At 41.2% G+C, this 16833-nt stretch overlaps 1 protein-coding gene across 2 annotated transcripts in view; it reads left to right on the forward strand.

Annotated features, from left to right (window-relative positions):
- Positions 1–444: 444 nt before the first annotated feature.
- Positions 445–16833, forward strand: part of KANSL1 (KAT8 regulatory NSL complex subunit 1) — a 171923-nt gene continuing 155534 nt past the window's right edge. Inside the window, exons 1-2 of one of the 2 annotated variants that reach the window (XM_006060691.4) lie at positions 445–565; positions 2112–2253. The gene's annotated coding sequence lies outside the window, so the exon portion shown is untranslated. Of the gene's footprint in view, positions 566–1167; positions 1366–2111; positions 2254–16833 lie in introns of those variants that run through there. The other variant, XM_006060688.4, reaches the window with a different exon arrangement.

The following is a 16833-nucleotide window of genomic DNA, read 5'->3' on the forward strand; positions in this document are numbered from 1 at the left end:
GGCTATATCTCAAGTCCTTCCTTGTCTGTGAGATGTGTGTCCTTTCCTCTCCAGGCCCTTGTGACCTTATATCTGGTTGACTTTCTATATAAGTATTTGTATGCGTGTATTTTATATACATATATAAAATCTCCCTCTGTGGCCTTCCGGCCTCGAGTTTTCTTCACATCGCTTCCTGGATGAAGAACCTACAAGGGTGAGGGGCCGGGGTTGGGGGTGATGGGGAAGAGGATCTAAAGGGACTTAGGTAGGGGGTTCGGAGTGACAGACTTGCGGGAAGCTCTGCCAGGATTCCTATTTCTATTCCTGCCACCTGAGGCCTATTTCCAGTCCTCTCATCCAAATGTCTCTCATTTCCAAGCTCCGAGACAGAGACAGCGAGATACACAGAGACAGAGACGCCAAGGCACCAGCATCCCTCTCCCCTTCTGTCCCGCCCCACCACTCTGACGGACATTCGCCGCCAGCCAATAGAGACCCCTATGTCCCCCGGAAGGGCCAATGAGAGATAGAGGAGGGCGGAAGATTCCCCGCCCCCACTTCTAGGCTTGGTTGAGCTGTGCAGGTAGGTCCGGGGGCCGGGGGAGCCGCCGTTGGCACTGGTGCCCCGGGGGGTGGGGGCACGAGTCGGTAGGGGTGATGGTGGGGAAGGGGAGGCGGCCCCAACGGCAGGAGCCCGAGGGGGCGGCCGGGCCGGGAGGCGGGGGGCCGACGGGCCCGGGGAGCGGGCGCCGCCGAGGGCCCTGGAAGCGACTGGGCTGGGGGAGCGGGGACGCGTGTGTGGGGCATAGGGACCCCCGCCCCGCGCCCACCCTTAGGCCTGGGCCTCGGGCTGCGGGCAGAGGGGTCGGGGGCCTGGTACTCGGGGGGCGGGCTGGGCCGGGCCCGGGGCCGGGGGCGCCGAGCACAGCCCGGGGCGCCAGGCCGAGCCGAGGTGGGACGGACCGACGCGGAGAGGAAGGGAAGCTGCATCCCGCGGGCCGCCCCCTTCCAGAAGCGAGCGGAGCAACGGCCGCCGGCGCCCTGCCCTGAGCCCCCTCTCCCTTTCGCCCCCTACCTAACAATGGGTTTGGGGCAGAAGGAGTCGCCTCACTGTGGGAAGGGGGGTCGGTTTGGGACTGGGGTCCAGGGTGGGGGGAGGGGTGGGAACTCGGGCTCTCCCCTTTTTTTTCGCCCCTTAGCTCTTGCGTTGGGGATTATGGAGGGGCTCTTAAATCCTCCCCGGACTTGGGTCAGAAGTCAAACTCCCCCCAACCCTCCCCCCACCAAAAAAAAAAAAAAAAATCCGACGAGCGTAAGGAAAGTGATGCCAAGTCTTCGACGCCGAAGTGACAAACGCATAGCAGGAACAAATCCACTCCAGAGGTTTTTATTTTTAATTTTTCTTAAAAATGAGGGTAGTGTAGGCTTTGAATTTTTAAAAATTTATTTTACAGAGGTGAGTGCTGTTATTTTTGTCCCTAATCGGGCAAGCCTCCATTTTAAGCGAAGCAGTAACTGGTTAAGCTGGAATTTTCATTCAGGCCTAGGACGAGAGCACGAATCCTACAAGAGGTCATTTAATCCATCCTACCTCCACACAAACTTGGCTCAAAATTGTTTGGCCTGTTATTAAAGATTTCTAGGAAAGAAGGGTCTTTTATTTGTAGCATCAGTCAAGAATGGCTATTATTTTTCCACATAGAATGGGCTCTGCAACTTAAACTCGAGAAAATTTAGGACAATCAAAATGATCAGAGAGGGTTTAATTTATTAAAACTAAATGTGGCAAGGGCATTTTTTTAGTGATCAGATAAAAAATCACTTTTTAATAGTGTTTATGAAGTAACCCTGGATAATGATTTTTCTGAGAAATAATTCTAATAAGCAATTTTATATTATCTGAAATATGTGTTACACATTTAATCCAATTTTATGGAAAAATATATTTCTTCATACCTGTGGAGATCATACGCCACACACATTTGTCCTTTTCCAAAAGGAATAGTTATTTTCTACATCTTTTTAAGATGGTGAGGCAAATAGTACTTTGAATCTCTGTCCAGATAGTTTAAACTATATGCTTATTTTTGGATTATTTTTAGTCTAAATGAAAGTCCTCTCTTTTTCAGATACCTTTTTGAAACAAAAAATTTTCCTACCTGCTCATACTTGGTGGCTGGGGAATTACTAAGACTCCATTCTTGCTCGTTTCTGAGTATTATTGCCTGAACTACTCCTGACACTATGAATGCTACTTGGATGCCTCTTAAGGTAAGATGTGTGGTTTTTTTTAAATTATAAAGGTCTCGTTTTATTATTACTTTTTTTAGAATTGAGGTTTTTTTAGTTTTTGAATTTGCAGTTCTTCGACTGTCTTACCTGACCTTCCTTTCCCTTGTGTTTGCCTCCTAGAACTGATTGGTTACTCCTTTGTATTGCTCCTGTCCTTAATTATTGGTGTTAAAATATTAATGAAGTTCTCAAATTAACTTTCATGATAATGATGTGTGTTTTTTTTTAGCTTTAAATTATGACAACCCCACACAGTTGTAAAATTCTGTTCCAGTCTCAGTAGGATGGACTGGCAAATCAGACAGCCGGGTCCACTTGCAGACAAGTCCTTTAGTATTATCATAGGTGCTAGGGTGTGTCCCCCTCCTGCAAATCTGTAGCTGATTCATGTGTTACAGAAGTTGTGTCACTAGCCATTTATTTACTCTGAAACTTGGTTTAGTATGTTTAGAACATTCTAAGAGCTGTTTGCTTATATGTATAGCTTTGTGGGAGAGTTTTCCTGCTATTCCCTAGTCCTTTGCATGCGAATTTGTACTATTTTTCTCAACAGGTAGCACTTGGTACCATGTTTCACCTCACAAGATAAACCTCTTTGGGGGCAGTGTGAGAGCATGATCTTTACATGAAAAAGCTCTCAGTGATGTGGTAGTTCTCCTTTCTTTTGGCTATTTCCAGTTTCTTGTACATAAATGGCCAGGAAACTCTCTCCATTAAGAAAGACTAAACAGAGGATAAAGCTTAAGATACATACAGGGAGGGAAATGGGAGGAAGGATGGGGAAAGATGAGGAGTAACGGAAGCCCCCCACAAGCGTCACTGGATGGTACAGGTTGCTTCCTTCAGAGCTCAATACTAATGTAGTTAGATTATTGTCTGTTAACCTGCCCTGTGGAATTCCCAAGTAATGCAGTGAATACATCAGGTATTAATGCAGTTTGTGTAAACTAAATACTTGGATTGCTGGAAATCCTTAGGTAAATGTAGACTGAGTTCTCATCTTCATTTATGTTCCAGCTGCTATTGTTGGCTGAGGAGTGCCTATATTACTGTAAAGGAAGTCAGAGAGACTCAGTTTTTCCAGCCATTCCCCCTGTAGAGTTGGTGGCGTTGCGTGGGGAACCCAGCCAGAAGTCCTGAACCCGTAGGCACTGGAGGACCTTGTACAGAACATTCCTCTTTGGTATTGGGTGTTTAGTGCCAGGACCCGGTGGCCTCTGTTATCTTTAGGAAGCAGGCAAGGGGATATCAACAGGTACTAGTTCCCTGGGCTTCACTGGTAGCTCAGCGGTAAAGAATCTGCCTGCCGATGCAGGAGACTCTGGTTCCATCTCTGGGTAAAGAAGATCCCCTGGAGAAGGAAATGGCAGCCCACTCCAGTATAAGAATACAGGGAAATTCCATGAACAGAGGAGCCTGGTGGACTATGTATAGTCCCTGAAGTCACAAAGAGTTGGACACAACTTAGTGATTCAAGAACAACTAGAAACCCGAGGAACTGGGGAATCAATATATTAGATTTTTACTTCATAGTCATTTTGGTTCTAAAAATGGATTAGATATACAGAGGCCTGCTTTTTTACATATGACATTTTACCTCTAAGTCTTGGAACCTGGGTAAGTTCTATAGTAATCCTTGAAGTTGCACCAAAGGTCTCTGGCATGATAGGAATAGAGAGTGAAGTCAGTACTCCAGACTGAGTTACCACCTGTTAACTACTTAAGAATGTAGTTATGTGACTGCCTTAATTTAGTCCTTTGATCAGTTGAAGACCTCTTTTGCGTCTGAACAAATTTTTTGTTAACATTTTCCTCCTCCTTTTAGGACTTAAAAAAAACCTTAAAAACTGGTGTTTGAGCTGGGCAGGGGGAAAAAGGCAGTTTCTTGGTGGGGGAAAACAAGATATCATTGAATTTGCAGGATGGAAATAAAAAAGGGAGAGAGAACTTTATTTTTTTCAATTGTGAATAGCTTTAAAATGTTTCTGAGATGTGTTTTCAGATTGCAGTTACTTAGTTTTAAGTAAAAAATGGGTTAATTAAAATGTATATATACTTTGGAGCCAAAATATTAAATTTCTATGGTTCTTACACTTTGTTTGATTATTTTATTTCAAAATGAACTCTAGTTCTGTAGGCATTACTCAAACGTTAGACCCCAGTGTGTATTTATTTATGTTCCAAGGCTCGTAGAAAATAGTGCTAATGTTTACCCTTTTTAACAACCAAAGCACCAAAGGAAACATAAATAACATAAAGGATATATAACTCCCCCCAAAACTCATCAATTGAAGGCACTCTTGTTAATTAGTTCCCATGGAAATTATTTATCCCATTCTCTTTCTATCAGGGGTCTGCAGCTTTTTCAGTGCTAGCCATGACTAAGCAGTATCAGTGATATTTGGTGTTTTCAGGTCCAGTTGTCAGGGTTAGGGCATGGGTGAAATGGAAGAGCAGGGAGGAGGAGGATTGGGCAAGTTGGAGAAAAGTGAAGATGAGATGGAGCGAAGAGACACAAGGCCTTTGGTGCGTCATGGGTCCACCGCCAGTCATTTCAGGTGCCTCTCAGGGACTGCTGGTAGCCTGTGTGCTGGTGCTTTGTGTACTAGACTGAACTGTAATGAATGCGAGGAAAAAGTATTCTTGACAGACAAAAGGATGCAATTAAAATGATTCAAAAGGCTATGTAAAGATCTACAAGTTATACAGTTGATAAAAGCAAGATGCAGAGCAGTGTGTATGATATGTTTGTGTGTGTGTGTGTTTTTTTTGAAAAAGGGAGAAAAGAAATTTTATATTCGCTTGTTGTATATGCATTAAAAATCACTTTAGAAGAGTAAACAAGAAAGTGGTGACGTTGGTTGCCTGTTACGTCTAGGAACTGGGCAGGTGGAGGACAGAGTGAGAGGAAGACTTCTCACTGTATTATATTTCTTCACACTTTCTGATGTTTGTATCAAAATTTAAAAATTAAATACAAATTAAAAAAAAAACAACTTAAAAAGCAGTATCTCAGTCCTTACATCTTTTCTTTTCCTGTGTCTGTAAGTTAGAGAAAAGTCAAGGGATCACAGATGAGAGAGCAGACAGCCCTTGAACAATTGAAGGGATGTGTAGACAAGGGATACTGTGATCTAGGGCCTGTTTTCTCCTGGGATCTTGAAGGATTTTGAATTTATAGATTTAGATTTTAGTATTGAATTGCAAGGTCAGACATTAAAAATTTTCACTTGCACTTAAAGTGTTCGTAAAAAAGGATTTTCATTATTTCCTCAAGTTGGCAGTTAGATTCACTGTCACATTCTTGGTTGTGAGATGTGGGGCAATTTTAAGAAATTTTAAGAAAATCTCTTGGAGATTCAGGGTTCTCCTTTGTATTGGAAGCAAAAATGAACATGGACTTCAGACAGTTGTTGTGTATATTGTATCTGTGAAGTACATAGTGTTTGGCTTAGTGACTGCTGCTGCTATTAAAATAATGACTATAAATCATAGTTCCTTATAGGTAGTGGTCATACTGGGGGCTCTGTCTGCTGTTGGGCAAGTTTTTTATCCTCATAGAGACCTGGTGTCTTCATCTGTGAAAAGGGTATAATTATAGTATCTAGATCCTGGGGTGGATTTTGTAACGACTAAATGAGTTTGTTGATGTGAAGTGCTTAGAATAACACTTGGTATATGCTCAATAAACATGAGCTGCTAATTTTCTTCATGACATCTGTTTGCTAGGGCTGCCATAACAAAGTGGCATGAAGTAAGTGGCTTAAACAACAGACATGTATTGTCTCTCAGTTCTGCAGGCTAGAAGCCTGAGGGCAGGGGCATTCTCCATCTGAGGGCCCTTGGGCAGGATGTCTTCCAGACCTTTACTCTAGCATCTGGTACATCTTTGGCTTTTAGCCATATAACTCCAGTCTTTGCACAACGTTCTGTCTGTGTATGGATCTCTTTTGTTCAAAAATTCTCCTTTTTAAAAGGACAGCAGTCATATTGGATTAGGGCACATGCTAATCACCTCATTTTAACTTTGTTATCTCTGTAAATACTCTTTCTCCAACTATGGTCACATTCTGAGGTATGCAGGGTTAGGAATCCAAAATATCTTCTTGAGGGTTGGGGAACACTGTTCAACTCATAACAGTATCCTTTAGCCTTGACAGCGCCATAGACTAATGTTATTCATCAAAGGTAGCAGACCTCCAACACTTATACATAGGAAATGAAATTTGGGTGCAAATTGGTCACATGATTTAAAGAAGTAGATTATTTCTTTAGGTGTCTCATATATTTGTTTTAAATTTATTTATTTTTATTGAAGTATAGTTGATTTACAAGGTTGTGTTAGTTTCTGGTGTACAGCAAAGTGATACATAACTGAATCACTTTCAGATTTTTTTCAATTAATATTTACTGCAGGGTATTGGATATATAGTTGCCTGTGCTATAGAGTAGGACCTTGTTTATCTTATTTGTCTTTAATGTCTAGATTTTTGTTGCCGAGACTTTAGATTTATATAAAATTGACATTTTAGAAGGTGGTAATATTCTTTTTGTTTAGCTGTCGGTAAAATTCTGATTTGAAAGATTAAGGTCAAGATTACAGTCTGCTCTCCATGTCTCGTCCTTTGTGGAAATTGATGAAACCTTGGGATTTCCTTACTACGTAAGAATTAGGCCCAGATACCTGTCTCAAATTAACACCTCTTTGTGTGAATAGAGAGATGTTTTATCTTCAATCAGACGCCATATTTGAAGAAACAGGCATGGTTATCCTCCAACATTTGACTTTTGGGGGTGAACAGTATGGGTCATTCCAGAGAGAGCACGACCTTGAGGAAGTTTCTCCTGTGGCTCAGTTGATACGGCCCGCCCTCTGCTTCCATTCCCCTCCTGTTTGTCTTGAGGGTAAAGTTCAACCTTTCTGAAACAGCGTATAGACACATGATGGTCTGGCTACTGTTTTGTTTCAAAATCTTTCTCTGCAGGCCAGTTACACCCTTTTGTTTGATGGTTTCGTCTCATGAAACTCATATTAATACTGTGAAAGTTTTGAAATATTTTCTAATAGATACTACATGCTTTTCTGCCTCCTTAAGAAAGCACCCTGTACAAAATTTTATTTTAAATAATAATTCAGAATTACAGAAGATTCTCCCTATGTACATCCTAACTGTACTGTGCTGAGATGGAATGTGTCTTTGCAGGTCGTAAGGTAAACTATTCATGGAGTAGTGTGTGCATATATTTCATACTCTTGGGCCAGTCTTCATAATCTGTTGTCTGATTAATCTACTTTCTTGATCGCCTACCTTAGTATCCGGCTGTTACTGGCCTTGCTCCAGCCTCCAGCAGCTCTCCCCTCTATTTTAATGCCTTCTTTATCTGGGAGGTTAGGATATCAGTAAACTAAACTTGTATAAATTATTTGCCAGGGAAGGTGAATAGACCTTTGATGATGTCTAGAGTGAGCCATCTTGCTCCAGTATTTATCCAGCCAAGTATTCTATGGATAAAATACGTGAAAAATGACAGCTTTTTGACCATCTAATGCAAATTGTGTGATTTTGCTTGTGTGCATTTTATGGGGAGGAAGAGTCCATTACTTTCCTCAGCTTTTTACAGTGGTCCGGGACTGCTTTTGATAAATACATGCTATGAAATTGCTCTGTTAATTGTCATCGGAGGCTAGTTCCCAAATTCCTTCTCCTATCTACCTGTCCTGAAAGGAAGTGTTGGGTAATTGTTTGGACTGGGGGAGGAAGGGCCGTTTGACTAGACCAGAGAGAGTGCAGACCATGCTGAGGCAGAGCTGGGGAGAGAAGTCAAGTCGTGAGCAGGAGAGCAGCTCTGGGCATTGAGGACAAAGAGGGTAGCCATCGTAAGTTCTGGAAGCTCAGAGAATATACTTACATACTTGACTTGAAGAAATAGAAAAATACTATCTTTTTAAAGAATTATATTTTGGTTCTGAACAATCTAGTGATTTTAGTTTTCGCTAGATTTTTCTCTTGCTTCGAAATCATCTTGTGACCTGTTTGCCACCTAGATCATAGTTTAATGAGACAGCTGGATAAGAGTGAAAACAGGAGTGAAAGAATCAAAGCATATAATGCTACAATTCTAAAAGCATCTTACTGTGGAGGGTTCTTCAGAAGTTAAGCAGCTCCTTTGCTTACAGAGAAAACGGTTTTCCACAGAGCCTTTGGGGAAGAGACCCTTCTTGGGCCCACACTATCCCTGTCTTTGTGTCTTCTCATACTAGGCCACCTCTCTGGTCTCTTGAGCTATTTTTTCCTCCTCATAGAGACCTCTGTCTGTCATTTGTCCCTTTTCCCAACCTATTTTTACCCTCCCATTCCCTGTTGGCTCTTGTCCATCAGCTTCTAAACACACTCAAGTCTCTCACTTTTTACAAACACAGAACTCTTAAACTGCAATTGCTGGTCCCATTGCCAGTGAAGTATTTGTCTAGCTTCTTCCGGTGTGCTCCACTGTACCTGCCCTTACGGAGGCATCCCTTTCTGTCCTGATTTTCCGAGGCCTCCTTGTGGTTTTTGACGCCATGGACCATTGTTCTCCCTGGCTGTGGTGGTGGTGGTCCTCCTGCTGCTGCTTGTCATTTCTGAAAGGCATTGTAGAGCCGTGATACAGAGCATGGTCTCTGGAGTGAGTCCTTTAGATTCAGACAGATTTCAGCTCTGCACGTACTTTGTGCCTCTCTCCGTGCCTCAGCTGCCTCATCTGAAAAATGGGAAAATAATACAAATGATGGCACTTAACCTTCCAGGACTGTCGTGAAGAGGAAATGAATTAATACATGAAAAGCATGTAGGTGAGTGCCTGACACGCAGTGAGGTACAAGTGGTCTGCATGCTGGCTCTTTCTGTCATCGCTGTTGCCTCTGGCTGTTCCTTCTCAGTTTCTGTGCAGACATTTGTCTCTTTCAGTCAGTATTTGCCTTGTCTTGGCCTTCTCTCCTCTTAGCCTATGTAGTTCCTGAGGGAAACTTAGGAAAGTTTATGTCTCACACTGTATGAATCTCACATCCATATACCTATGATTTGCAAATGGATTTTCCCCAGAGCTAAATGGTCTCCTTATACAACTGTATGTCTCCTCCCCATTGCTTACTTGGCTTTCGAGGTGGACTTCAAACCAAGCACCCAGGCCCTTGGCCCAGGTCGTCTCCTCTGCTCCTTCCTGAGCTCTGCACTCAATAGCACTCAACTGCTTGCAATTCCTTCTGGACACCTTGTTCTTTTGCCTCTAAATCTTCACACAAACAGCCGCCACTGTTTAAAATGACCACCCTTTAAAGTGCTACCCTGTTCTAGAAACATACTCTTCTTAATTCTTTAATAACAGGGAGGTGTAGTAACAGCAGTAACTGACATAGACGGTACCCAGGCTTTGCCTTCTCCAGACAGCCAGTTTTCCAGTTCCCTGAGAGTAGGGGCTGTGTCCTGTCTGTCATCATCACTGCTGGCAAAGTGATGGAACTTAGTAGATGTGCGTTGAATGAATGCATCGTCTGAGCACTGCACTGCCCAACCTGTGAATTGCATCTTGGAGGTTATCAGTGGAGAAGCTGAGTTAGCTACATCCATTCACGAATCCTGGCCTTACCCTTTGGAACTGCAGGACCCAATCTGTTTAGTGTGAGCAGTTTTGTAGCTTTGGAATAAGGATTACAAAGAGGGATTTTGTTTGTTTGTTTTAATCCTTCATTAAATGATGAAGGGCACGTAGATGTTTTTGTTTTCTTATTTTTGCTTTTAAAAAAGGGAAGATAACCAGTGTGCTGACAGCCCAGTGTCATCTGGCAGCTAGAATGTTTTACATTATTAGAATAAAGTTACAGGGACTTCTTTGGCAGTCCAGGGTTAGGACTTGATGCTTTCACTGCTATGGCCCCAGGTTCAATCCCTGGTCAGGGAATGAAGATCCCTTAAGTGCCCACGCAGTGCAGCCATTAAAAAGAAAATAAAGTATAGAGAAATGAGTTTTAGGCTTGTAATGTTCCATCCAGTAAGTAACTTGGCAGTGACCTGATTATAATTTAAACATTTTTGGTGACGTTAATTATTAAATATAAGTGATCAGATGTTCCCTTTCTCCTTTTCCATCACATCTCTGTTAAGTATGGGTTTAGATACATAATGTTTTATCTTTTATTACCGTGTATAAATTGTGTTTGTAGCAACAACCTAGGAAATGGCAAGCTTTTAATAGACAGAGGAACCTGGTGGATTACAGTCCATGCGGTCGAAGAACAGTTGGACATGACTTAGCGACTGAGCACATACACACAGGTATTTAAATCTAGGTCCGGATCATGGTATGCTGCATGGGGTCGCAGTTGAACATGACTGTGCGACTGAATAACAATAACCGGATCACGGTAGTAATTTTTTGGCCAGGAGAGGGAGCTGAAGTCACTGATATGTGGCTCCATCTAAGCTGGTTTTCAGTTTCATTAAGGCCCAAAGAAAGTAAAAAAGCCTTTCTGACAAAGATCATGATTAGAGTTCACAAAGAAGAAATACAAATGACCAAGAAGCATATAAGAAACATTTTTATTCTGATGCATAATCAAGGGAATTCAGATTAAAATAATATACTACTTTTTTTTAACCTATCAAATAGTAAGGCGGTGGTCTCTAAAACTGCTAATGGAAGTGCATTGGGCCCAAGTTTTCTGGGAGATATTTTGCCAATACATATCAAAAAGCCTTAAACTGTCCTTTAATTCGCTAATTCTACTTCTAGGAGTTTCTCTTAAGAGGGGAAAAATAAAGATAGAAAAATTTGTGAACAAAGATATTCATTGTAGCATTATTTATACAAGTAAGAATAGGGAATAAACTTGAATGAGCAGTGAGATTAATGGTAAATTATGGCATATTTAAGGGTGAGTTGTTATACAGCCATTAAACAATATTTTAAAAGAACTTTCAGTATCTTATAATGTTTATGTGTTGTGTATGTGCTCACTTGCCCAGTCGTGTCCGACTCTTTTGTAACCCCCATGGACTGTAGCCTGCCAAACTCCTCTGTCCATGGGATTTTCCAGGCAAGAACATTGAGCATATGATAAATGAAAAATTCAGTATATAGAGATATATAAGGCATATTCTAAATATATAAAAGATAATGTATATGTATATATTACACACATGGAACCATGCAGAGTTAGGGGTGCTGACCTCCGTGCAATAGAAAATACACGTATAATTTTAGAGTAGATCCTCTGTATCTGCAGCTCTACATCCAGGGATTCAGCTGAGCATTGTGTAGTAAGTATTGATTGGGAAAAATCCAAGTGTAAATGGACCAGTTCAAACCTGGTGTTGTTCAAGGGTCAGCTGTACACATATAGGTAAAAGAATACAAGAACTATACCAGCAAGCCTTACTGAGTCTCTTAGGGGCTGTCAGCCAATTGTCATGTCTTAGTTGGCACCAGAGGATGTTTTGAGGTGAGGCAGTTATCTTAGAAGATGTTAACCTCATTGGGTGATGGGTATATGGAGTTCATTAAACTACTCTATTTTTGTGTACATTTGAAACATCATAATGAAATGTTTAAAATAAAAAGAAAATGTTAACCTCAGAAATTTAAGGCCTCACATGTCATTTCTATCCGGTAGGACCTCAGAAGAAGGGACTTAATATATCTGAACTTATATCTTCTTGAGTATTCTTATCCCTAAATACCACTTGGTGATAAAGCATTCCATAATTTTCTTTTCATCTTTTGTGGGAAAAAAAATCTACCTTTCAAGTTTAAAAGCCTAATATATGGTACCAAGATTTGGTAAATAAATTAGTATTTAATATTGGTACACTTTCTGATTTTTGATCATAGTGCCCCTTGGATTTCATTTCATGTTTTTCAGCTGAAGATGATTGATTTTAAAATGTAATCTGCAGTGATATTTCTTTCAGTCTCTTAGTCATTCCATTTACATACACGTCTCTGGATCTTTGTCAGCATTGCTTTGTTTTTCTAGATTTATGGTAACCAATCAGAATTGCATTTCAGATATAGCTTAATTATGATTTATTAGGATAGGAAAATATGTTGTATTCACAGTCTTTTCCTTGTTGCCTGTAGAATTTGCAGTCCCACCCCTCTTTGCATGCAGAAATCCCATTGTCTTTAGGCAACATTCTGTAATTTTTTCAAAGATTTCCTTTTTGACTGGAAGCCATGCATTCTTTAGGTACAACTTAGATTTTTTTTCCTGTAAATGCTTTACTTTTCACTTTTTCATGCTGCACTGTTAATAGCTGCCATTTTCCTGCCTGTAGTATTTTAGCCACTTGTATCTCAGAGGGCTCTTAGAGGTAATTCAGAGTAAGAATCACCCTTTCAGTTAGTTCTGGTCTGGAGCTTAGAAAGCTTGTCATTATGTTAGCTGAAATGTGTCCCTCTGCAGTTTCCACTCTGGGCCTAATTTTGTCTACACAGGAACTGCCTGGAGCACCTCTAGTTTCTCTTCTGCTAGAAAGCCCTGCAGATAGATATTTAGACAGCTTTCATGCTTGCAGAGTATTCTCTCAACTAAAAATAAATCTTTGTTTTTGCAAATGTTTCTCATTTGATAACACAAATCCTTTCCACCTCTCAGTTCCTTTATTTTTCCAATTTATTGTAGTATTTCACTTTCAGGAAGCTCATCACTCCATCTGCAAAATGGGAAATTCTCTGTGTGTCTTTCATATAATTTATGAAAATGTTAAATATAGCCTTTTGAAAACATTACCTAAGATCAGTGCTTGCACTTCATATGGGGAAGTGCCTCAGCATCGGTCCACCCGTAATTTCTGTGTCTCACTTAATCTAGACGTGCCTCCTTAGCGCAGTAGGTGGTGTGTCTGTCTCATAAATCACACCCCTTCTATGGTAAATATTCTCGACTGTGTGGTCACTCAGGCTTTTTAAAAACAGCTTTTTATTTAGAATCTTACCAAGACTTGTAAAAGCCTAAATAAATTATATTCAGTACTTTCTCCTCAGAGAATTTGGATTGACTGGTGTGGTGTGATTTCATCTTTCAGAAGCCATGTTTGTCTTTTCCTTGGAAGGTTATTTATGCTGATATGTCTTCTGATCTCATCCTCTAATAGAGATTTGCCAGTTTGACCGAATTGAAGCTTACAGCAAGAGCCCTTCTCTTGAGTAGATGGGAGTTATATCTGTCTATATCTGTGTATCTATACATACTTTATTTATTTGGCTTTTCTAACTGTGGAGCTCGGGCTCAGTTGTTGTGGCGTGCAGGCTTAGTTGCCCCATAGCGTGTGGGATCTTAGTTCCCCAACCAGGGATTGAACCCACATCCCCTTCATTGCAAGGTGGATTCTTTTCTTATTGTTTTTAAATTTATTTTTGGTTGTGCTGGCTTTCTGTTGTGCATGTGGGCTTTCTCTAGTTGTGGCAGGTAGGGGCTGCTCTTTGTTGCAGCTTCTCCTGGCAGTGGCTTCTCTTGTTGCAGAACACAGGCTCTAGAGTGCTTGGGCTTCAGTAGTTGCAGTACTCAGGCTCCACAGATGTGGTGTACCGGCTTAGTTGCTCCCAGGCATGTGTAATCTTCCCGGACCAGGGATCAAACCCATGTCCCCTGCATTGACAAGCAGATTCTAATTCACTGTACCACTAGGGAAGTCCTGCAAGGCAGTCTTAATTGTTAAACCTCCAGGGAAGTCCTCAGAGAATACTTCTAAAATGTGGAGAATACTTTGGGGTTCCATGACTACCTAACATCTGATATATTAGTTTGGAAGCATCTTGTTCGTTTAATGACGAATTTGATTCATTCTCAGTGATTTTTGGACTTTAAAGAGTAATTTAGAAATAGATTTCTTCCTCATCTCTTCCTCAGTAGGTATTGAAACTAATTACAGTTAGGTCTGTCAGCTGTCTTGCTGTTGTCACTGTTTATACCGTTTATCAAGTGCTCCATCAGTCTTTATTCAGCATCTGGCTTTTTATATATTTAAACCACTGCTCTGTGGCTTTGCATTTTCTTGCAAGATTTTAGTTTTGCCTACATAGGCCTTAGTGCTCCTGATTAGATACAGTTTATGATATTTTGTTGCTTTTCCTCATTTTTTTGTTGTCTGTTTTGAGCAGAGTTATTCTCCTCTTCTCTCCCCACCTCCCTCCCCTTTTCCCCCCCATGCTACTTAAGGATTTAAGCATTTTGGTTGAGCATCTGACTGCTTCGCTTTCTTACAGTCAAGTATTTTTACAGTCCGTCTCTATGCTTTGTGTTAAATATTTGCTTTATGCATTTATTTATTTTTGGCTGCACTTGGTCTTTGTTGCTGTGCATGGGTTTTCTCTAGTTGCGGAGAGCACGGGCTACTCTGGTTGCGGTGCTTAGTCCTCTCATTGCCGTGGCTTCTTTTGTTGGGGAGGACAGGCGCCAGAGTGCACAGGCTTCAGTAGTTGGGGCATGTGGACTCAGTGGTCATGCTCCAGGCTCTAGAGCACAGACTCAACAGTTGTGGCACACAAGCTTAGTTACTCCACAGCATGTGGGATCTTCCTGGATCAGGGATCACACCCACATCTCCTGCATTGGCAGTGGATTCTTAACCATTGAGCCACCAGAGAAGCCCCTCTCTTGATTTCTACATGAGGCAACTGAGAGCAGGGAAGTCACTTGTCCAAAGTTACTTAGCTATGTGGTGTTAGAACTAGAAGTTGAATCCCAGTCTAGCATTAATTATACAAGTCTGTTGATTGCGAGGGGATAGACTCCTCTAATCACATCTGTAATATATTGGACCATATACAAACAAAAAAATTGATTTATAGGGGCAAAAATAAAATGATCAATCTGGCTTGGAATGCGTAGCCTGATCAGCATCTTTTTTCCTGTTCAGCACATACGCTTCCTCTCAGATCCTGTATTTGTGGACCAGGGTGTTTTACTTTATACTCTGGGTAGAACTGGGAATGACAACGCCAAGATTTTTCTCTTTGAACTACCTTTTTACAGAAGCCTTGCCAACCATCTGTTATAATATTCTTTGAGCAGAGTATAATACTGCTACTTTTGTTTAAGCTTTTGAAATAATAGTACATTCCAATCCTATCTCCCTGAAGATAACCCTTCCAGGAATAGGATTTTGTATTCTTAAACTCTTCATTGACATACTGATGTCCTAGTTTGTATCATTCCTATAGATGACTGATTTTTATCTATGACCTGTTGTATCTTCCTCATTTCACTCTTACATAGAATATTTTAGAATAACTGGAATTTGATGAGAACCTAACTTTTGCTTATATATACTGTTGGCAATAAGGCTGCAGATCTAACATGAAGGCATATTAGTCCTCTGAGGTAATCTCTCAGGGGGAAATAAATGGCAAAATTATGGCTTGTCATCTTCTCCTGATGTTTTTACAAGTAGTTTAACATATGTGTATATATATATATATAATTTGTGTGTGTGTGTGCACATCAGAACTGTTTAGAAATTGTTATTTTGGCTTAATCTTTTTTTTTTAAAACAGCTTTACTGATTATTCATTTCACATATCATAAAATGTACCTGTTTAAAAATATATAATTTTTTTAGTGTGCTCACAGAGTTGTGCATCCATCACCACAAACTAATTTTAGAACACCCCTAAAAGAAACCCTGTGCCTCTCAGTAGTCTCTGTTTCCTTTTGTCCCTTAGCCCCTGGCAGCCACTAATCTGCTTTCTGCCTCTATGATTTGCCTGTCTGGACATATCATACAAATGGAATCAAACAGTACGGGCTCTTTTGTGACTAGCGTCTTTCACTTAGCAGGTTTTCAAGGTTCGTTTGTGTTTATCTATCAGCGCTTCATTCCTTTTATGGCTGAATAATATTCCATTATATGGATAATACCCCATTTTGCTTATGCAGTGATTAGGTGATAGACGTTTCAATTGTTTACATCTTAATAATAGGCTATTATGAATAATGCTGCTGTAGCCATTCTTGTACAAGTTTAAAAATTTTTGTTTCTTTTTGGCTGGTCTTTGTTGCTGTGTGCGCCCTGTTGCTTTGTTGCTGTGTCTCTGTGGCTGCTCTCTAGTTGCAGTGAGCAGGGGCTGTTCTCCAGTGGTAGTACATGGGCTTCTCATTGTGATGGCTTCTCTTTTTGCAGAGCACTGGCCCTAGGGCTTGAGGGCTTCAGTGGTTTGGGCTTGTGGGCTCTAGAGTGTGCAGGCTTCAGTAGTTGTGGCGAGCAGGCTCAACAGTTGTCGTACACAGAACCTGGTTGCCCTGTGGCATGTGGAGCAACCAGCTTAATTGCTCCACAGTATGTGGGATCTTCCTAGACCAGGGATTGAACCCACATCTCCTGAACTGGCAAGTGGATTCTTAACCACTGGACCACCAAGGAGGTCCTCTTGTACAAGTTTTTGTTTAGACGCTTCTTTTCAGTTCTCTTGGAAATATACCTAGGAGTAGAATTGCTAGGTTATATGGTAACTTTAAGGAAATGGCAACCCACTCCAGTATTCTTGCCTGGAGAATCCCATGGACGGAGGAGCCTGGGGGGC

This window comes from Bubalus bubalis, chromosome 3 (assembly GCF_019923935.1).
Source record: "Bubalus bubalis isolate 160015118507 breed Murrah chromosome 3, NDDB_SH_1, whole genome shotgun sequence".
NCBI lineage: Eukaryota > Metazoa > Chordata > Mammalia > Artiodactyla > Bovidae > Bubalus > Bubalus bubalis.